This window comes from Mobula hypostoma, chromosome 28, assembly GCF_963921235.1.
Source record: "Mobula hypostoma chromosome 28, sMobHyp1.1, whole genome shotgun sequence".
Classification (NCBI taxonomy): Eukaryota; Metazoa; Chordata; class Chondrichthyes; order Myliobatiformes; family Myliobatidae; genus Mobula; species Mobula hypostoma.
In genome coordinates, this window is record NC_086124.1 from 20,978,636 (window position 1) to 21,001,376 (window position 22,741).

A 22,741-nucleotide genomic window follows, 5' to 3' on the forward strand; every position below is an offset into this window, starting at 1 on the left:
AGAGTGGGACAGTGGGATTAGTTTGGGGACTGACACAGGGCTGTGGGGAGAGAGTGGGACAGTAGGATTAGTTTGGGGACTGACACGGCTGTCGGGAGAGAGTGGGACAGTGGGATTAGTTTGGGGACTGACACAGGACTGTGGGGAGAGAGTGGGACAGTGGGATTAGTCTGGGGACTGACACAGGCTGTGGGGAGAGAGTGGGACAGTGGGATTAGTTTGGGGACTGACACAGGGCTGTGGGGAGAGAGTGGGACAGTGGGATTAGTTTGAGGACTGACACAGGGCTGTGGGGAGAGAGAGGGGCCGTGGGATTAGTTTGGGGACTGACACAGGGCTGTGGGGAGAGAGTGGGACAGTGGGGTTAGTTTGGGGACTGACACAGGGCTGTGCAGAGAGAGTGGGACAGTGGGATTAGTTTGGGGACTGACACAGGGCTGTGGGGAGAGAGTGGGGCCTTGGGATTACTTTAGGGAATGACACAGGGCTGTGGGGAGAGAGTGGGACAGTGGGATTAGTTTGGGGACTGACACAGGGCTGTGGGGAGAGAGTGGGACAGTGGGATTCGTTTGGGGACTGACACAGGGCTGTGGGGAGAGAGTGGGACAGTAGGATTAGTTTGGGGACTGACACGGCTGTCGGGAGAGAGTGGGACAGTGGGATTAGTTTGGGGACTGACACAGGACTGTGGGGAGAGAGTGGGACAGTGGGATTAGTCTGGGGACTGACACAGGCTGTGGGGAGAGAGTGGGACAGTGGGATTAGTTTGGGGACTGACACAGGGCTGTGGGAGGAGAGTGGGACAGTGGGATTAGTTTGAGGACTGACACAGGGCTGTGGGGAGAGAGTGGGGCCGTGGGATTAGTTTGGGGACTGACACCGGGCTGTGGGGAGAGAGTGGGACAGTGGGGTTAGTTTGGTGACTGACACAGGGCTGTGGGGAGAGAGTGGGACAGTGGGATTCGTTTGGGGACTGACACAGGGCTGTGGGGAGAGAGTGGGGCCGTGGGATTAGTTTGGGGACTGACACAGGGCTGTGGGGAGAGAGTGGGGCAGTGGGAATAGTTTGGGGACTGACACAGGGCTGCAGGGAGAGAGTGGGGCCGTGGGATTAGTTTGGGGACTGACACAGGGCTGTGGGGAGAGAGTGGGACAGTGGGATTAGTTTGGGGACTGACACAGGGCTGTGGGGAGAGAGTGGGGCCTTGGGATTACTTTAGGGAATGACACAGGGCTGTGGGGAGAGAGTGGGACAGTGGGATTAGTTTGGGGACTGACACAGGGCTGTGGGGAGAGAGTGGGACAGTAGGATTAGTTTGGGGACTGACACGGCTGTCGGGAGAGAGTGGGACAGTGGGATTAGTTTGGGGACTGACACAGGACTGTGGGGAGAGAGTGGGACAGTGGGATTAGTCTGGGGACTGACACAGGCTGTGGGGAGAGAGTGGGACAGTGGGATTAGTTTGGGGACTGACACAGGGCTGTGGGGAGGGAGTGGGACAGTGGGATTAGTTTGAGGACTGACACAGGGCTGTGGGGAGAGAGTGGAACAGTGGGATTAGTTTGGGGACTGACACAGGCCTGTGGGGAGAGAGTGGGACAGTGAGATTAGTTTGGGGACTGACACAGGGCTGTGCGGAGAGAGTGGGACAGTGGGATGAGTTTGGGGACAGACACAGGGCTGTGGTGAGAATGTGGAACAGTGGGATTAGTTTGGGGACTGACACGGCTGTGGGGAGAGAGTGGGGCAGTGGGATTAGTCTGGGGACTGACACAGGACTGTGGGGAGAGAGTGGGACAGTGGGATTAGTTTGGGGACTGACACAGGAATGTGGGGAGAGAGTGGGACAATGGGATTAGTCTGGGGACTGACACAGGCTGTGGGGAGAGAGTGGGACAGTGGGATTAGTTTGGGGACTGACACAGGGTTGTGGGGAGAGAGTGGGACAGTGGGATTAGTCTGGGGACTGACACAGGGCTGTGGGGAGAGAGTGGGACAGTGGGATTAGTCTGGGGACTGACACAGGGCTGTGGGGAGAGAGTGGGACAGTGGGATTAGTCTGGGGACTGACACAGGGCTGTGGGGAGAGAGTGGGAGAGTGGGATTAGTTTGGGGACAGACACAGGGCTGTGGGGAGAGAGTGGGATTAGTTTGGGGACTGACACAGGGCTGTGGGGAGAGAGTGGGAGAGTGGGATTAGTCTGGGGACTGACACAGGACTGTGGGGAGAGAGTAGGACAGTGGGATTAGTCTGGGGACTGACACAGGCTGTGGGGAGAGAGTTGGACAGTGGGATTAGTTTGGGGACTGACACAGGGCTGTGGGGAGAGAGTGGGACAGTGGGATTAGTTTGGGGACTGACACAGGGCTGTGGGGAGAGAGTGGGACAGTGGGATTAGTTTGGGGACTGACACAGGGCTGTGGAGAGAGAGAGGGACAGTGGGATTAGTTTGGGGAGAGACACAGGGCTGTGGGGAGAGAGTGGGACACTGGGATTAGTTTGGGGACTGACACAGGGCTGTGGAGAGAGAGTGGGACAGTGGGATTAGTTTGGGGACAGACACAGGGCTGTGGGGAGAGAGTGGGACAGTGGGATTAGTTTGGGGAATGACACAGGGCTGTGGGGAGAGTGTGGAACAGTGGGATTAGTTTGGGGACTGACACAGGGCTGTGGGGAAAGAGTGGGACAGTGGGATTAGTTTGGGGAATGACACAGTGCTGTGGTGAGAATGTGGAACAGTGGGATTAGTTTGGGGACTGACACAGGGCTGTGGGGAGAGACTGGGACAGTGGGATTGGTTTGGGGACTGACACAGGGCTGTGGGGAGAGAGTGGGACAGTGGGATTAGTTTGGGGACAGACACAGGGCTGTGGTGAGAATGTGGAACAGTGGGATTAGTTTGAGGACTGACACAGGGCTGTGGGGAGAGAGTGGGACAGTGGGATTCGTTTGGGGACTGACACAGGGCTGTGGGGAGAGAGTGGGGCCGTGGGATTAGTTTGGGGACTGACACAGGGCTGTGGGGAGAGAGTGGGGCAGTGGGAATAGTTTGGGGACTGACACAGGGCTGTAGGGAGAGAGTGGGGCCGTGGGATTAGTTTGGGGACTGACACAGGGCTGTGGGGAGAGAGTGGGACAGTGGGATTAGTTTGGGGACTGACACAGGGCTGTGGGGAGAGAGTGGGACAGTGGGATTAGTTTGGGGACTGACACAGGACTGTGGGGAGAGAGTGGGACAGTGGGATTAGTCTGGGGACTGACACAGGCTGTGGGGAGAGAGTGGGACAGTGGGATTAGTTTAGGGAATGACACAGGGCTGTGGGGAGAGAGTGGGACAGTGGGATTAGTTTGGGGACTGACACAGGGCTGTGGGGAGAGAGTGGGACAGTGGGATTAGTTTGGGGACTGACACAGGGCTGTGGGGAGAGAGTGGGACAGTAGGATTAGTTTGGGGACTGACACGGCTGTCGGGAGAGAGTGGGACAGTGGGATTAGTTTGGGGACTGACACAGGACTGTGGGGAGAGAGTGGGACAGTGGGATTAGTCTGGGGACTGACACAGGCTGTGGGGAGAGAGTGGGACAGTGGGATTAGTTTGGGGACTGACACAGGGCTGTGGGGAGAGAGTGGGACAGTGGGATTAGTTTGAGGACTGACACAGGGCTGTGGGGAGAGAGAGGGGCCGTGGGATTAGTTTGGGGACTGACACAGGGCTGTGGGGAGAGAGTGGGACAGTGGGGTTAGTTTGGGGACTGACACAGGGCTGTGCAGAGAGAGTGGGACAGTGGGATTAGTTTGGGGACTGACACAGGGCTGTGGGGAGAGAGTGGGGCCTTGGGATTACTTTAGGGAATGACACAGGGCTGTGGGGAGAGAGTGGGACAGTGGGATTAGTTTGGGGACTGACACAGGGCTGTGGGGAGAGAGTGGGACAGTGGGATTCGTTTGGGGACTGACACAGGGCTGTGGGGAGAGAGTGGGACAGTAGGATTAGTTTGGGGACTGACACGGCTGTCGGGAGAGAGTGGGACAGTGGGATTAGTTTGGGGACTGACACAGGACTGTGGGGAGAGAGTGGGACTGTGGGATTAGTCTGGGGACTGACACAGGCTGTGGGGAGAGAGTGGGACAGTGGGATTAGTTTGGGGACTGACACAGGGCTGTGGGAGGAGAGTGGGACAGTGGGATTAGTTTGAGGACTGACACAGGGCTGTGGGGAGAGAGTGGGGCCGTGGGATTAGTTTGGGGACTGACACCGGGCTGTGGGGAGAGAGTGGGACAGTGGGGTTAGTTTGGTGACTGACACAGGGCTGTGGGGAGAGTGTGGAACAGTGGGATTAGTTTGGGGACTGACAGAGGGCTGTGGGGAGAGAGTGGGACAGTGAGATTAGTTTGGGGACTGACACAGGGCTGTGCGGAGAGAGTGGGACAGTGGGATTAGTTTGGGGACAGACACAGGGCTGTGGTGAGAATGTGGAACAGTGGGATTAGTTTGGGGACTGACACGGCTGTGGGGAGAGAGTGGGGCAGTGGGATTAGTTTGTGGACTGACACGGGTGTGGGGAGAGAGTGGGACAGTGGGATTAGTCTGGGGACTGACACAGGACTGTGGGGAGAGAGTGGGACAGTGGGATTAGTTTGGGGACTGACACAGGACTGTGGGGAGAGACTGGGACAATGGGATTAGTCTGGGGACTGACACAGGCTGTGGGGAGAGAGTGGGACAGTGGGATTAGTTTGGGGACTGACACAGGGCTGTGGGGAGAGAGTGGGACAGTGGGATTAGTCTGGGGACTGACACAGGGCTGTGGGGAGAGAGTGGGACAGTGGGATTAGTTTGAGGACTGACACAGGGCTGTGGGGAGAGAGTGGGGCCATGGGATTAGTTTGGGGACTGACACAGGGCTGTGGGGAGAGAGTGGGACAGTGGGGTTAGTTTGGGGACTGACACAGGGCTGTGGGGAGAGAGTGGGACAGTGAGATTAGTTTGGGGACTGACACAGGGCTGTGGGGAGAGAGTGGGACAGTGGGATTAGTTTGGGGACAGACACAGGGCTGTGGTGAGAATGTGGAACAGTGGGATTAGTTTGAGGACTGACACAGGGCTGTGGGGAGAGAGTGGGACAGTGGGATTAGTTTAGGGACTGACACAGGGCTGTGGGGAGAGAGTGGGACAGTGGGATTCGTTTGGGGCCTGACACAGGGCTGTGGGGAGAGAGTGGGGCAGTGGGATTAGTTTGGGGACTGACACAGGGCTGTGGGGAGAGAGTGGGGCAGTGGGAATAGTTTGGGGACTGACACAGGGCTGTAGGGAGAGAGTGGGGCCGTGGGATTAGTTTGGGGACTGACACAGGGCTGTGGGGAGAGAGTGGGATAGTGGGATTAGTTTGGGGACTGACACTGGGCTGTGGGGAGAGAGTGGGGCAGTGGGATTAGTTTGGGGACTGACACAGGACTGTGGGGAGAGAGTGGGACAGTGGGATTAGTCTGGGGACTGACACAGGCTGTGGGGAGAGAGTGGGACAGTGGCATTAGTTTAGGGAATGACACAGGGCTGTGGGGAGAGAGTGGGACAGTGGGATTAGTTTGGGGACTGACACAGGGCTGTGGGGAGAGAGTGGGACAGTGGGATTAGTTTGGGGACTGACACAGGGCTGTGGGGAGAGAGTGGGACAGTAGGATTAGTTTGGGGACTGACACGGCTGTCGGGAGAGAGTGGGACAGTGGGATTAGTTTGGGGACTGACACAGGACTGTGGGGAGAGAGTGGGACAGTGGGATTAGTCTGGGGACTGACACAGGCTGTGGGGAGAGAGTGGGACAGTGGGATTAGTTTGGGGACTGACACAGGGCTGTGGGGAGAGAGTGGGACAGTGGGATTAGTTTGAGGACTGACACAGGGCTGTGGGGAGAGAGAGGGGCCGTGGGATTAGTTTGGGGACTGACACAGGGCTGTGGGGAGAGAGTGGGACAGTGGGGTTAGTTTGGGGACTGACACAGGGCTGTGCAGAGAGAGTGGGACAGTGGGATTAGTTTGGGGACTGACACAGGGCTGTGGGGAGAGAGTGGGGCCTTGGGATTACTTTAGGGAATGACACAGGGCTGTGGGGAGAGAGTGGGACAGTGGGATTAGTTTGGGGACTGACACAGGGCTGTGGGGAGAGAGTGGGACAGTGGGATTCGTTTGGGGACTGACACAGGGCTGTGGGGAGAGAGTGGGACAGTAGGATTAGTTTGGGGACTGACACGGCTGTCGGGAGAGAGTGGGACAGTGGGATTAGTTTGGGGACTGACACAGGACTGTGGGGAGAGAGTGGGACAGTGGGATTAGTCTGGGGACTGACACAGGCTGTGGGGAGAGAGTGGGACAGTGGGATTAGTTTGGGGACTGACACAGGGCTGTGGGAGGAGAGTGGGACAGTGGGATTAGTTTGAGGACTGACACAGGGCTGTGGGGAGAGAGTGGGGCCGTGGGATTAGTTTGGGGACTGACACCGGGCTGTGGGGAGAGAGTGGGACAGTGGGGTTAGTTTGGTGACTGACACAGGGCTGTGGGGAGAGAGTGGGACAGTGGGATTCGTTTGGGGACTGACACAGGGCTGTGGGGAGAGAGTGGGGCCGTGGGATTAGTTTGGGGACTGACACAGGGCTGTGGGGAGAGAGTGGGGCAGTGGGAATAGTTTGGGGACTGACACAGGGCTGCAGGGAGAGAGTGGGGCCGTGGGATTAGTTTGGGGACTGACACAGGGCTGTGGGGAGAGAGTGGGAACAGTGGGATTAGTTTGGGGACTGACACAGGGCTGTGGGGAGAGACTGGGACAGTGGGATTAGTTTGGGGACTGACACAGGGCTGTGGGGAGAGAGTGGGACAGTGGGATTAGTTTGGGGACTGACACAGGGCTGTGGGGAGAGAGTGGGACAGTAGGATTAGTTTGGGGACTGACACGGCTGTCGGGAGAGAGTGGGACAGTGGGATTAGTTTGGGGACTGACACAGGACTGTGGGGAGAGAGTGGGACAGTGGGATTAGTCTGGGGACTGACACAGGCTGTGGGGAGAGAGTGGGACAGTGGGATTAGTTTGGGGACTGACACAGGGCTGTGGGGAGGGAGTGGGACAGTGGGATTAGTTTGAGGACTGACACAGGGCTGTGGGGAGAGAGTGGAACAGTGGGATTAGTTTGGGGACTGACACAGGCCTGTGGGGAGAGAGTGGGACAGTGAGATTAGTTTGGGGACTGACACAGGGCTGTGCGGAGAGAGTGGGACAGTGGGATGAGTTTGGGGACAGACACAGGGCTGTGGTGAGAATGTGGAACAGTGGGATTAGTTTGGGGACTGACACGGCTGTGGGGAGAGAGTGGGGCAGTGGGATTAGTCTGGGGACTGACACAGGACTGTGGGGAGAGAGTGGGACAGTGGGATTAGTTTGGGGACTGACACAGGAATGTGGGGAGAGAGTGGGACAATGGGATTAGTCTGGGGACTGACACAGGCTGTGGGGAGAGAGTGGGACAGTGGGATTAGTTTGGGGACTGACACAGGGTTGTGGGGAGAGAGTGGGACAGTGGGATTAGTCTGGGGACTGACACAGGGCTGTGGGGAGAGAGTGGGACAGTGGGATTAGTCTGGGGACTGACACAGGGCTGTGGGGAGAGAGTGGGACAGTGGGATTAGTCTGGGGACTGACACAGGGCTGTGGGGAGAGAGTGGGAGAGTGGGATTAGTTTGGGGACAGACACAGGGCTGTGGGGAGAGAGTGGGATTAGTTTGGGGACTGACACAGGGCTGTGGGGAGAGAGTGGGAGAGTGGGATTAGTCTGGGGACTGACACAGGACTGTGGGGAGAGAGTAGGACAGTGGGATTAGTCTGGGGACTGACACAGGCTGTGGGGAGAGAGTTGGACAGTGGGATTAGTTTGGGGACTGACACAGGGCTGTGGGGAGAGAGTGGGACAGTGGGATTAGTTTGGGGACTGACACAGGGCTGTGGGGAGAGAGTGGGACAGTGGGATTAGTTTGGGGACTGACACAGGGCTGTGGAGAGAGAGAGGGACAGTGGGATTAGTTTGGGGAGAGACACAGGGCTGTGGGGAGAGAGTGGGACACTGGGATTAGTTTGGGGACTGACACAGGGCTGTGGAGAGAGAGTGGGACAGTGGGATTAGTTTGGGGACAGACACAGGGCTGTGGGGAGAGAGTGGGACAGTGGGATTAGTTTGGGGAATGACACAGGGCTGTGGGGAGAGTGTGGAACAGTGGGATTAGTTTGGGGACTGACACAGGGCTGTGGGGAAAGAGTGGGACAGTGGGATTAGTTTGGGGAATGACACAGTGCTGTGGTGAGAATGTGGAACAGTGGGATTAGTTTGGGGACTGACACAGGGCTGTGGGGAGAGACTGGGACAGTGGGATTAGTTTGGGGACTGACACAGGGCTGTGGGGAGAGAGTGGGACAGTGGGATTAGTTTGGGGACAGACACAGGGCTGTGGTGAGAATGTGGAACAGTGGGATTAGTTTGAGGACTGACACAGGGCTGTGGGGAGAGAGTGGGACAGTGGGATTAGTTTAGGGACTGACACAGGGCTGTGGGGAGAGAGTGGGACAGTGGGATTCGTTTGGGGACTGACACAGGGCTGTGGGGAGAGAGTGGGGCCGTGGGATTAGTTTGGGGACTGACACAGGGCTGTGGGGAGAGAGTGGGGCAGTGGGAATAGTTTGGGGACTGACACAGGGCTGTAGGGAGAGAGTGGGGCCGTGGGATTAGTTTGGGGACTGACACAGGGCTGTGGGGAGAGAGTGGGACAGTGGGATTAGTTTGGGGACTGACACAGGACTGTGGGGAGAGAGTGGGACAGTGGGATTAGTCTGGGGACTGACACAGGCTGTGGGGAGAGAGTGGGACAGTGGGATTAGTTTAGGGAATGACACAGGGCTGTGGGGAGAGAGTGGGACAGTGGGATTAGTTTGGGGACTGACACAGGGCTGTGGGGAGAGAGTGGGACAGTGGGATTAGTTTGGGGACTGACACAGGGCTGTGGGGAGAGAGTGGGACAGTAGGATTAGTTTGGGGACTGACACGGCTGTCGGGAGAGAGTGGGACAGTGGGATTAGTTTGGGGACTGACACAGGACTGTGGGGAGAGAGTGGGACAGTGGGATTAGTCTGGGGACTGACACAGGCTGTGGGGAGAGAGTGGGACAGTGGGATTAGTTTGGGGACTGACACAGGGCTGTGGGGAGAGAGTGGGACAGTGGGATTAGTTTGAGGACTGACACAGGGCTGTGGGGAGAGAGAGGGGCCGTGGGATTAGTTTGGGGACTGACACAGGGCTGTGGGGAGAGAGTGGGACAGTGGGGTTAGTTTGGGGACTGACACAGGGCTGTGCAGAGAGAGTGGGATAGTGGGATTAGTTTGGGGACTGACACAGGGCTGTGGGGAGAGAGTGGGGCCTTGGGATTACTTTAGGGAATGACACAGGGCTGTGGGGAGAGAGTGGGACAGTGGGATTAGTTTGGGGACTGACACAGGGCTGTGGGGAGAGAGTGGGACAGTGGGATTCGTTTGGGGACTGACACAGGGCTGTGGGGAGAGAGTGGGACAGTAGGATTAGTTTGGGGACTGACACGGCTGTCGGGAGAGAGTGGGACAGTGGGATTAGTTTGGGGACTGACACAGGACTGTGGGGAGAGAGTGGGACTGTGGGATTAGTCTGGGGACTGACACAGGCTGTGGGGAGAGAGTGGGACAGTGGGATTAGTTTGGGGACTGACACAGGGCTGTGGGAGGAGAGTGGGACAGTGGGATTAGTTTGAGGACTGACACAGGGCTGTGGGGAGAGAGTGGGGCCGTGGGATTAGTTTGGGGACTGACACCGGGCTGTGGGGAGAGAGTGGGACAGTGGGCTTAGTTTGGTGACTGACACAGGGCTGTGGGGAGAGTGTGGAACAGTGGGATTAGTTTGGGGACTGACAGAGGGCTGTGGGGAGAGAGTGGGACAGTGAGATTAGTTTGGGGACTGACACAGGGCTGTGCGGAGAGAGTGGGACAGTGGGATTAGTTTGGGGACAGACACAGGGCTGTGGTGAGAATGTGGAACAGTGGGATTAGTTTGGGGACTGACACGGCTGTGGGGAGAGAGTGGGGCAGTGGGATTAGTTTGTGGACTGACACGGGTGTGGGGAGAGAGTGGGACAGTGGGATTAGTCTGGGGACTGACACAGGACTGTGGGGAGAGAGTGGGACAGTGGGATTAGTTTGGGGACTGACACAGGACTGTGGGGAGAGACTGGGACAATGGGATTAGTCTGGGGACTGACACAGGCTGTGGGGAGAGAGTGGGACAGTGGGATTAGTTTGGGGACTGACACAGGGCTGTGGGGAGAGAGTGGGACAGTGGGATTAGTCTGGGGACTGACACAGGGCTGTGGGGAGAGAGTGGGACAGTGGGATTAGTTTGAGGACTGACACAGGGCTGTGGGGAGAGAGTGGGGCCATGGGATTAGTTTGGGGACTGACACAGGGCTGTGGGGAGAGAGTGGGACAGTGGGGTTAGTTTGGGGACTGACACAGGGCTGTGGGGAGAGAGTGGGACAGTGAGATTAGTTTGGGGACTGACACAGGGCTGTGCGGAGAGAGTGGGACAGTGGGATTAGTTTGGGGACAGACACAGGGCTGTGGTGAGAATGTGGAACAGTGGGATTAGTTTGGGGACTGACACGGCTGTGGGGAGAGAGTGGGGCAGTGGGATTAGTTTGGGGACTGACACAGGGCTGTGGGGAGAGAGTGGGACAGTGGGATTAGTTTGGGGACTGACACAGGGCTGTGGGGAGAGAGTGGGACAGTGGGATTAGTTTGGGGACTGACACAGGGCTGTGGGGAGAGAGTGGGACAGTGGGATTAGTCTGGGGACTGACACAGGGCTGTGGGGAGAGAGTGGGACAGTGTGATTAGTTTGGGCACTGACACAGGATTGTGGGGAAAGAGTGGGACAGTGGGATTAGTCTGGGGACTGACACAGGGCTGTGGGGAGAGAGTGGGACAGTGGGATTAGTTTGGGGACTGACACAGGGCTGTGGGGAGAGAGTGGGACAGTGGGATTAGTTTGGGGACTGACACAGGGCTGTGGGGAGAGAGTGGGACAGTGGGATTAGTTTGGGGACTGACACAGGGCTGTGGGGAGAGAGTGGGACAGTGTGATTAGTTTGGGGACTGACACAGGGCTGTGGGGAGAGAGTGGGACAGTGGGATTAGTCTGGGGACTGACACAGGGCTGTGGGGAGAGAGTGGGACAGTGGGATTAGTCTGGGGACTGACACAGGGCTGTGGGGAGAGAGTGGGACAGTGGGATTAGTTTGGGGACTGACACAGGGCTGTGGGGAGAGAGTGGGACAGTGGGATTAGTTTGGGGACTGACACAGGACTGTGGGGAGAGAGTGGGACAGTGGGAATAGTCTGGGGACTGACACAGGGCTGTGGGGAGAGAGTGGGACAGTGGGATTAGTTTGGGGACTGACACAGGGACTGTGGGGAGAGAGTGGGACAGTGGGATTAGTTTGGGGACTGACACAGGGCTGTGGGGAGAGAGTGGGACAGTGGGATTAGTTTGGGGACTGACACAGGGCTGTGGGGAGAGAGTGGGACAGTGGGATTAGTTTGGGGACTGACACAGGGCTGTGGGGAGAGAGTGGGACAGTGGGATTAGTTTGGGGACTGACACAGGGCTGTGGGGAGAGAGTGGGACAGTGGGATTAGTTTGGGGACTGACACAGGGCTGTGGGGAGAGAGTGGGACAGTGGGATTAGTTTGGGGAATGACACAGGGCTGTGGGGAGAGAGTGGGACAGTGGGATTAGTTTGGGGACTGACACAGGGCTGTGGGGAGAGAGTGGGACAGTGGGATTAGTTTGGGGACAGACACAGGGCTGTGGGGAGAGAGTGGGACAGTGGGATTAGTTTGGGGACTGACACAGGGCTGTGGGGAGAGAGTGGGACAGTGGGATTAGTTTGGGGACTGACACAGGGCTGTGGGGAGAGAGTGGGACAGTGGGATTAGTTTGGGGACTGACACAGGGCTGTGGGGAGAGAGTGGGACAGTGGGATTAGTTTGGGGACTGACACAGGGCTGTGGGGAGAGACTGGGACAGTGGGATTAGTTTGGGGACTGACACAGGGCTGTGGGGAGAGAGTGGGACAGTGGGATTAGTTTGGGGACTGACACAGGGCTGTGGGGAGAGAGTGGGACAGTGGGATTAGACTGGGGACTGACATCGGCTGTGGGGAAAGAGTGGGACAGTGGGATTAGTTTGGGGACTGACACAGGGCTGTGGGGAGAGAGTGGGACAGTGGGATGAGTTTGGGGACTGACACAGGGCTGTGGGGATAAATTTGGACAGTGGGATGAGTTTTGGAACTGACACAGGGTTGTGGGGAGAGAGTGGGACAGTGGGATTAGTTTGGGGACAGACACAGGGCTGTGGTGAGAATGTGGAACAGTGGGATTAGTTTGGGGACTGACACGGCTGTGGGGAGAGAGTGGGGCAGTGTGATTAGTTTGGGGACTGACACAGGGCTGTGGGGAGAGAGTGGGACCGTGGGATTAGTCTGGGGACTGACACAGGCTGTGGGGAGAGAGTGGGACAGTGGGATTAGTTTGGGGACTGACACAGGACTGTGGGGAGAGAGTGGGACAGTGGGATTAGTTTGGGGACTGACACAGGACTGTGGGGAGAGAGTGGGACAGTGGGATTAGACTGGGGACTGACATAGGCTGTGCGGAGAGAGTGGGACTGTGGGATTAGTTTGGGGACTGACACAGGGCTGTGGGGAGAGAGTGGGACAGTGGGATTAGTCTGGGGACTGACACAGGGCTGTGGGGAGAGAGTGGGACAGTGGGATTAGTCTGGGGACTGACACAGGGCTGTGGGGAGAGAGTGGGACAGTGGGATTAGTTTGGGGACTGACACAGGATTGTGGGGAGAGAGTGGGACAGTGGGATTAGTCTGGGGACTGACACAGGGCTGTGGGGAGAGAGTGGGACAGTGGGATTAGTCTGGGGACTGACACAGGGCTGTGGGGAGAGAGTGGGACAGTGGGATTAGTTTGGGGACTGACACAGGCCTTTGGGGAGAGAGTGGGACAGTGGGATTAGTTTGGGGACTGACACAGGGCTGTGGGGAGAGAGTGGGACAGTGGCATTAGTCCGGGGACTGACACAGGACTGTGGGGAGAGAGTGGGACAGTGGGATTAGTTTGGGGACTGACACAGGACTGTGGGGAGAGAGTGGGACAGTGGGATTAGTCTGGGGACTGACACAGGCTGTGGGGAGAGAGTGGGACAGTGGGATTAGTTTGGGGACAGACACAGGGCTGTGGGGAGAGACTGGGACAGTGGGATTAGTCTGGGGACTGACACAGGCTGTGGGGAGAGAGTGGGACAGTGGGATTAGTTTGGGGACTGACACAGGACTGTGGGGAGAGAGTGGGACAGTGGTATTAGTCTGGGGACTGACACAGGCTGTGGGGAGAGAGTGGGACAGTGGGATTAGTTTGGGGACTGACACAGGGCTGTGGGGAGAGAGTGGGACAGTGGGATTAGTTTGGGGACTGACACAGGGCTGTGGAGAGAGAGTTGGACAGTGGGATTAGTTTGGGGACAGACACAGGGCTGTGGGGAGAGAGTGGGACAGTGGGATTAGTTTGGGGACTGACACAGGGCTGTGGGGAGAGAGTGGGACAGTGGGATTAGTTTGGCGACTGACACAGGGCTGTGGGGAGAGAGTGGGACAGTGGGATGAGTTTGGCGACTGACACAGGGCTGTGGGGAGAGAGTGGGACTGTGGGATTAGTCTGGGGATTGACGCAGGCTGTGGGGAGAGAGTGGGACAGTGGGATTAGTTTGGGGACTGACACAGGGCTATGGGGAGAGTGTGGAACAGTCGGATTAGTTTGGGGAATGACACAGGGCTGTGGGGAGAGTGTGGAACAGTGGGATTAGTTTGGGGACTGACAGGGCTGTGGGGAGAGAGTGGGACAGTGGGATTAGTTTGGGTATTGACACAGGGCTGTGGGGAGAGAGTGGGACAGTGGGATTAGTTTGGGGACTGACACAGGGCTGTGGGGAGAGAGTGGGACAGTGGGATTAGTTTGGGGACAGACACAGGGCTGTGGGGAGAGAGTGGGACAGTGGGATTAGTTTGGGGACAGACACAGGGCTGTGGGGAGAGAGTGGGACAGTGGGATTAGTTTGGGGACAGAGACAGGGCTGTGGTGAGAATGTGGAACAGTGGGATTAGTTTGGGGACTGACACAGGGCTGTGGGGAGAGACTGGGACAGTGGGATTAGTTTGGGGACTGACACAGGGCTGTGGGGAGAGAGTGGGACAGTGGGATTAGTTTGGGGACAGACACAGGGCTGTGGTGAGAATGTCGAACAGTGGGATTAGTTTGGGGATTGACACGGCTGTGGGGAGAGAGTGGGGCAGTGGGATTAGTTTGGGGTCTGACACAGGGGTGTGGGGAGAGAGTGGGACAGTGGGATTAGTTTGGGGACTGACACAGGGCTGTGGGGAGAGACTGGGACAGTGGGATTAGTTTGGGGACTGACACACAGCTATGGGGAGAGAGTGGGACAGTGGGATTAGTTTGAGGACTGACACAGGGCTGTGGGGAGAGAGTGGGGCCGTGGGATTAGTTTGGGGACTGACACAGGGCTGTGGGGAGAGAGTGGGACAGTGGGATTAGTTTGAGGACTGACACAGGGCTGTGGGGAGAGAGTGGGAGAGTGGGATTAGTTTGGGGACAGACACAGGGCTGTGGGGAGAGAGTGGGATTAGTTTGGGGACTGACACAGGGCTGTGGGGAGAGAGTGGGACAGTGGGATTAGTCTGGGGACTGACACAGGACTGTGGGGATAGAGTGGGACAGTGGGATTAGTCTGGGGACTGACACAGGCTGTGGGGAGAGAGTGGGACAGTGGGATTAGTTTGGGGACTGACACAGGACTGTGGGGAGAGAGTGGGACAGTGGGATTAGTTTGGGGACTGACACAGGACTGTGGGGAGAGAGTGGGACAGTGGGATTAGTCTGGGGACTGACACAGGCTGTGGGGAGAGAGTGGGACAGTGGGATTAGTTTGGGGACAGACACAGGGCTGTGGGGAGAGAGTGGGACAGTGGGATTAGTTTGGGGACAGACACAGGGCTGTGGGGAGAGAGTGGGACAGTGGGATTAGTTTGGGGACTGACACAGGGCTGTGGGGAGAGAGTGGGACAGTGGGATTAGTTTGGGGACTGACACAGTGCTGTGGAGAGAGAGTCAGACAGTGGGATTAGTTTGGGGACAGACACAGGGCTGTGGGGAGAGAGTGGGACAGTGGGATTAGTTTGGGGACTGACACAGGGCTGTGGGGAGAGAGTGGGACAGTGGGATTAGTTTGGCGACTGACAGAGAGCTGTGGGGAGAGAGTGGGACAGTGGGATTAGTCTGGGGACTGACACAGGCTGTGGGGAGAGAGTGGGACAGTGGGATTAGTTTGGGGACTGACACAGGGCTATGGGGAGAGTGTGGAACAGTAGATTAGTTTGGGGAATGACACAGGGATGTCGGGAGAGAGTGGGACAGTGGGATTAGTTTGGCGACTGACACAGAGCTGTGGGGAGAGAGTGGGACTGTGGGATTAGTCTGGGGACTGACACAGGCTGTGGGGAGAGAGTGGGACAGTGGGATTAGTTTGGGGACTGAGACAGGGCTATGGGGAGAGAGTGGGACAGTGGGATTAGTTTGGATATTGACACAGGGCTGTGGGGAGAGAGTGGGACAGTGGGATTAGTTTGGGGACTGACACAGGGCTGTGGGGAGAGAGTGGGACAGTGGGATTAGTTTGGGGACAGACACAGGGCTGTGGGGAGAGAGTGGGACAGTGGGATTAGTTTGGGGACAGACACAGGGCTGTGGGGAGAGAGTGGGATAGTGGGATTAGTTTGGGGAATGACACAGGGCTGTGGTGAGAATGTGGAACAGTGGGATTAGTTTTAGGACTGACACAGGGCTGTGGGGAGAGACTGGGACAGTGGGATTAGTTTGGGGACTGACACAGGGCTGTGGGGAGAGAGTGGGACAGTGGGATTAGTTTGGGGACAGACACAGGGCTGTGGTGAGAATGTGGAACAGTGGGATTAGTTTTGGGACTGACACACAGCTATGGGGAGAGAGTGGGACAGTGGGATTAGTTTGAGGACTGACACAGGGCTGTGGGGAGAGAGTGGGGCCGTGGGATTAGTTTGGGGACTGACACAGGGCTGTGGGGAGAGAGTGGGACAGTGGGATTAGTTTGAGGACTGACACAGGGCTGTGGGGAGCGAGTGGGGCCGTGGGATTAGTTTGGGGACTGACACAGGGCTGTGGGGAGAGAGTGGGACAGTGGGATTAGTTTGAGGACTGACACAGGGCTGTGGGGAGGGAGTGGGGCCGTGGGATTAGTTTGGGGACTGACACAGGGCTGTAGGGAGAGGGTGGGACAATGGGATTAGTTTGGGGACTGACACAGGGCTGTGAGGAGAGAGTGGGACAGTGGGATTAGTTTGGGGACAGACACAGGGCTGTGGGGAGAGAGTGGGACAGTGGGATTAGTTTGGGGACAGACACAGGGCTGTGGGGAGAGAGTGGGATAGTGGGATTAGTTTGGGGACAGACACAGGGCTGTGGTGAGAATGTGGAACAGTGGGATTAGTTTGGGGACTGACACGGCTGTGGGGAGAGAGTGGGGCAGTGGGAATTGTTTGGGGACTGACATAGGGGTGTGGGGAGAGAGTGGGACAGTGGGATTAGTTTGGGGACTGACACAGAGCTGTGGGGAGAGAGTGGGACAGTGGGATTAGTTTGGGTCTGACACACAGCTATGGGAAGAGAGTGGGACAGTGGGATTAGTTTGAGGACTGACACAGGGCTGTGGGGAGAGACTGGGGCCGTGGGATTAGTTTGGGGACTGACACAGGGCTGTGGGGAGAGAGTGGGACAGTGGGATTAGTTTGAGGACTGACACAGGGCTGTGGGGAGAGAGTGGGGCCGTGGGATTAGTTTGGGGACTGACACAGGGCTGTGGGGAGAGAGTGGGACAGTGGGATTAGTTTGAGGACTGACACAGGGCTGTGGGGAGGGAGTGGGGCCGTGGGATTAGTTTGGGGACTGACACAGGGCTGTAGGGAGAGGGTGGGACAATGGGATTAGTTTGGGGACTGACACAGGTCTGTGAGGAGAGAGTGGGACAGTGGGATTAGTCTGGGGACTGACACAGGGCTGTGGGGAGAGAGTGGGACAGTGGGATTAGTCTGGGAACTGACACAGCGCTGTGGGGAGAGAGTGGGACAGTGGGATTAGTCTGGGGACTGACACAGGGCTGTGGGGAGAGAGTGGGACAGTGGGATTAGTCTGGGGACTGACACAGGGCTGTGGGGAGAGAGTGGGACAGTGGGATTAGTTTGGGGACTGACACAGGCCTTTGGGGAGAGAGTGGGACAGTGGGATTAGTTTGGGGACTGACACAGGACGGTGGGGAGAGAGTGGGACAGTGGGATTAGTTTGGGGACTGACACAGGACTGTGGGGAGAGAGTGGGACAGTGGGATTAGTCTGGGGACTGACACAGGCTGTGGCGAGAGAGTGGGACAGTGGGATTAGTTTGGGGACAGACACAGGGCTGTGGCGAGAGACTGGGACAGTGGGATTAGTCTGGGGACTGACACAGGCTGTGGGGAGAGAGTGGGACAGTGGGATTAGTTTGGGGACTGACACAGGACTGTGGGGAGAGAGTGGGACAGTGGGATTAGTTTGGGGACTGACACAGGACTGTGGGGAGAGAGTGGGACAGTGGTATTAGTCTGGGGACTGACACAGGGCTGTGGGGAGAGAGTGGGACAGTGGGATTAGTTTGGGGACTGACACAGGGCTGTGGGGAGAGAGTGGGACAGTGGGATTAGTTTGGGGACTGACACAGGGCTGTGGAGAGAGAGTTGGACAGTGGGATTAGTTTGGGGACAGACACAGGGCTGTGGGGAGAGAGTGGGACAGTAGGATTAGTTTGGGGACTGACACAGGGCTGTGGGGAGAGAGTGGGATAGTGGGATTAGTTTGGCGACTGACACAGGGCTGTGGGGAGAGAGTGGGACAGTGGGATTAGTTTGGCGACTGACACAGGGCTGTGGGGAGAGAGTGGGACTGTGGGATTAGTCTGGGGATTGACGCAGGCTGTGGGGAGAGAGTGGTACAGTGGGATTAGTTTGGGGACTGACACAGGGCTCTGGGGAGAGTGTGGAACAGTCGGATTAGTTTGGGGAATGACACAGGGCTGTGGGGAGAGTGTGGAACAGTGGGATTAGTTTGGGGACTGACACAGGGCTGTGGGGAGAGAGTGGGACAGTGGGATTAGTTTGGGTATTGACACAGGGCTGTGGGGAGAGAGTGGTACAGTGGGATTAGTTTGGGGACTGACACAGGGCTGTGGGGAGAGAGTGGGACAGTGGGATTAGTTTGGGGACTGACACAGGGCTGTGGGGAGAGAGTGGGACAGTGGGATTAGTTTGGGGACAGACACAGGGCTGTGGGGAGAGAGTGGGACAGTGGGATTAGTTTGGGGACAGACACAGGGCTGTGGTGAGAATGTGGAACAGTGGGATTAGTTTGGGGACTGACACAGGGCTGTGGGGAGAGACTGGGACAGTGGGATTAGTTTGGGGACTGACACAGGGCTGTGGGGAGAGAGTGGGACAGTGGGATTAGTTTGGGGACAGACACAGGGCTGTGGTGAGAATGTGGAACAGTGGGATTAGTTTGGGGATTGACACGGCTGTGGGGAGAGAGTGGGGCAGTGGGATTAGTTTGGGGACTGACACAGGGGTGTGGGGAGAGAGTGGGACAGTGGGATTAGTTTGGGGACTGACACAGGGCTGTGGGGAGAGAGTGGGACAGTGGGATTAGTTTGGGGACTGACACACAGCTATGGGGAGAGAGTGGGACAGTGGGATTAGTTTGAGGACTGACACAGGGCTGTGGGGAGATAGTGGGGCCGTGGGATTAGTTTGGGGACTGACACAGGGCTGTGGGGAGAGAGTGGGACAGTGGGATTAGTTTGAGGACTGACACAGGGCTGTGGGGAGAGAGTGGGAGAGTGGGATTAGTTTGGGGACAGACACAGGGCTGTGGGGAGAGAGTGGGATTAGTTTGGGGACTGACACAGGGCTGTGGGGAGAGAGTGGGACAGTGGGATTAGTCTGGGGACTGACACAGGACTGTGGGGAGAGAGTGGGACAGTGGGATTAGTCTGGGGACTGACACAGGCTGTGGGGAGAGAGTGGGACAGTGGGATTAGTTTGGGGACTGACACAGGACTGTGGGGAGAGAGTGGGACAGTGGGATTAGTTTGGGGACTGACACAGGACTGTGGGGAGAGAGTGGGACAGTGGGATTAGTTTGGGGACAGACACAGGGCTGTGGGGAGAGAGTGGGACAGTGGGATTAGTTTGGGGACAGACACAGGGCTGTGGGGAGAGAGTGGGACAGTGGGATTAGTTTGGGGACTGACACAGGACTGTGGGGAGAGAGTGGGACAGTGGGATTAGTTTGGGGACTGACACAGTGCTGTGGAGAGAGAGTCGGACAGTGGGATTAGTTTGGGGACAGACACAGGGCTGTGGGGAGAGAGTGGGACAGTGGGATTAGTTTGGGGACTGACACAGGGCTGTGGGGAGAGAGTGGGACAGTGGGATTAGTTTGGCGACTGACACAGAGCTGTGGGGAGAGAGTGGGACAGTGGGATTAGTCTGGGGACTGACACAGGCTGTGGGGAGAGAGTGGGACAGTGGGATTAGTTTGGGGACTGACACAGGGCTATGGGGAGAGTGTGGAACAGTAGATTAGTTTGGGGAATGACACAGGGATGTCGGGAGAGAGTGGGACAGTGGGATTAGTTTGGCGACTGACACAGAGCTGTGGGGAGAGAGTGGGACTGTGGGATTAGTCTGGGGACTGACACAGGCTGTGGGGAGAGAGTGGGACAGTGGGATTAGTTTGGGGACTGACACAGGGCTATGGGGAGAGAGTGGGACAGTGGGATTTGTTTGGGTATTGACACAGGGCTGTGGGGAGAGAGTGGGACAGTGGGATTAGTTTGGGGACTGACACAGGGCTGTGGGGAGAGAGTGGGACAGTGGGATTAGTTTGGGGACAGACACAGGGCTGTGGGGAGAGAGTTTGATAGTGGGATTAGTTTGGGGAATGACACAGGGCTGTGGTGAGAATGTGGAACAGTGGAATTAGTTTTAGGACTGACACAGGGCTGTGGGGAGAGACTGGGACAGTGGGATTAGTTTGGGGACTGACACAGGGCTGTGGGGAGAGAGTGGGACAGTGGGATTAGTTTGGGGACAGACACAGGGCTGTGGTGAGAATGTGGAACAGTGGGATTAGTTTGGGGACTGACACGGCTGTGGGGAGAGAGTGGGGCAGTGGGATTTGTTTGGGGACTGACACAGGGGTGTGGTGAGAGAGTGGGACTGTGGTATTAGTTTGGGGACTGACACAGAGCTGTGGGGAGAGAGTGGGACAGTGGGATTAGTTTGGGGACTGACACACAGCTATGGGGAGAGAGTGGGACAGTGGGATTAGTTTGAGGACTGACACAGGGCTGTGGGTAGAGAGTGGTGGTTGTCTTTGGTTATCATTTTCGGAAGAGGTAATTGTGAAGATTAACCACCCAGTGCCCTGACCGGTGAAGGCTGACATGCCAGACGCCTTCTTTACCCGCGAGGGCATGGTTCACAGAGTCGGACAGTGGCAACCCTGCTTCCCTCTCTTCTACAGAAGAGAGGAGCGGGAAGGTGTGTGTTGGGACAGACAGGTTGGGAGGAATCCTGTGCCCCCTTGCTCTAAACTGGCGTGCTTCTGTCTGGTGGGAGCCAATGGGTTAAAATGCAGGGATTGGGGAGGAGATCCCCCACCCCCCGCCGTTCAAGAGGAACGTAAACCCAGATGTGCTCCCCAGTGTCCCTGCACACAGCTGGGTATGTTTACACAGTGTTACAGGCTCGTCCATCAATCGGTCTATACTGACCCGGCTGTGTTCCTGAGCTGGTCCCATTGGCCTGTGTTTGGCCCGTCTCCTCTAAACCTTTCCTATCCAGGTGCCTGTCCAAGCGACTTTCAAACGTTGTCCCTCTACCGGCCTCAGCCACTCCCTCTGGCAGCTCATTCCATATAGGGACCACCCTCTGGGTGAAAAAGTTCCCCTTTAAATCTCTCCCCTCTCAGCGAAAACCTGTGAGCTCAACTTTTAGACTCCTCTCCCCCTGGGGAGAAAGACTATGACCATCCACCTTCTCTGCATTCCTTGTTTACCTACGCCCCTCACGGTTTTATAAACCTCTTTAAGGTCACCTCTCAACCTCCTTCACTCCAGGGAAGACAGTCCCAGTCTGTCCAGCCTCTCCTTATAACTCAATCCCTCCAGTCCCAGGAACATCCTGGTGAATCTTTCCTGCCCCGCTCCAGCTTAATGACATCCTTCCGATAGCTGGGTGACCAGAACTGCACACAATACTCCGAGTGCGGTCTCACCGACGACTTGTACAGGTGTAACGGGACGTCCCAACTCCTGTACTCAGTGTCCCGTCCCAGGAAGGCCAGCGTGCCAGATGCCTTCTTCACAAACCTCAAGATGGGGGACAGCGCAGCCTCTCGTTTGGCACCTCATCCACATTTCAAACTCTTCCTCCTCCAACAGAGTGGCTGTACTGCCTGCAGAGAGCGGAGTGAAACTCCCTCCACACTGTCCCATCACACACTCCCGGGGTCAGACACAGAGTGAATCTCCCTCCACACCGTCCCATCACACACTCCCGGGGTCAGACACAGAGTGAATCTCCCTCCACACTGTCCCATCACACACTCCCGGGGTCAGACACAGAGTGAAGCTCCCTCCACACTGTCCTATCACACTGTCCCGGGGTCAGACACAGAGTGAAGCTCCCTCCACACCGTCCCATCACACACTCCCGGGGTCAGACACAGAGTGAATCTCCCTCCACACCGTCCCATCACACACTCCCGGGGTCAGACACAGAGTGAATCTCCCTCCACACCGTCCCATCACACACTCCCGGGGTCAGACACAGAGTGAAGCTCCCTCCACACCGTCCCATCACAAACTCCCGGGGTCAGACACAGAGTGAAGCTCCCTCCACACCCTCCCATCACGCTCCCCTGAAATCAGAGGCAGAGTGAAGCTTCTTGCACACCGTCTCACCATTCTGGTACTTTCCGGACCTTTCTTCCAACAGGCGTCCACCCCCCACCCCCACACCCAGATGTGACAATTATAGTTGTGGATAATCTTCAAAACACTCACAACGGTTTTACTGTGTCTGTCCTCAAATGTCACAGTTTACCCTGCAGTTTCCTGTCTGTACTCCCCACAGCATTAGTTCATACACCCCTCCCCATCTCCATAACCCCCACAGGCTCATACACCCCTCCCCATCTCCGTAATCCCCTCCTGGTCGTACACCCCTCCCCATCTCCGCAACTCCCTCCTGCTCGTACACCCCTCCCAATCTCCGTAATCCCCACTGGCTCATACACCCCTCCCCATCTCCGTAATCCCCTCCTGCTCGTATACCCCTCCCATCTTCGTAACCCCCTCCTGCTCGTACACCCCTCCCCATCTTCGTAACTCCCTCCTGCTCGTACACCCCT

The 22,741-nt window shown here is 57.1% G+C and overlaps 1 protein-coding gene across 2 annotated transcripts in view; it reads right to left on the bottom strand.

The window, feature by feature from the left end:
* bgnb (biglycan b) overlaps window positions 1–22,741 on the bottom strand; it is a 60,061-nt gene that overhangs the window by 32,404 nt on the left and 4,916 nt on the right. The window lies entirely within an intron of this gene.